The sequence below is a fragment of the Mandrillus leucophaeus genome, unplaced genomic scaffold, assembly GCF_000951045.1.
Source record: "Mandrillus leucophaeus isolate KB7577 unplaced genomic scaffold, Mleu.le_1.0 Scaffold1211, whole genome shotgun sequence".
NCBI classification, from domain to species: Eukaryota; Metazoa; Chordata; class Mammalia; order Primates; family Cercopithecidae; genus Mandrillus; species Mandrillus leucophaeus.
In genome coordinates this window covers 689,907-690,185 of record NW_012100444.1, presented here as the reverse complement: position 1 = coordinate 690,185, position 279 = coordinate 689,907, and positions in this window count along the sequence as shown.

Sequence of the window (279 nt, the reverse complement as noted above, 5' to 3'; positions counted from 1 at the left end):
ATTTAAAGCAGTGTGTAGAGGGAAATTTATAGCACTAAATGCACACAAATCAGGAAAGATCTAAAATTGACGCCCTAACATCACAGTGAAAAGAACTAGAGAAGCAAGAGAAAATACATTCAAAAGCTAGCAGAAGGCAAGAAATAACTAAGATCAGAGCAGAATTGAAGGAGATCAAGACAAAAAAACTCTCCAAAAAAAATCAGTGAATCCAGGAGCTGGTTGTTTGAAAAGATCAACAAAATTGATAGACCACTAGCAAGACTAATAAAGAAGAAA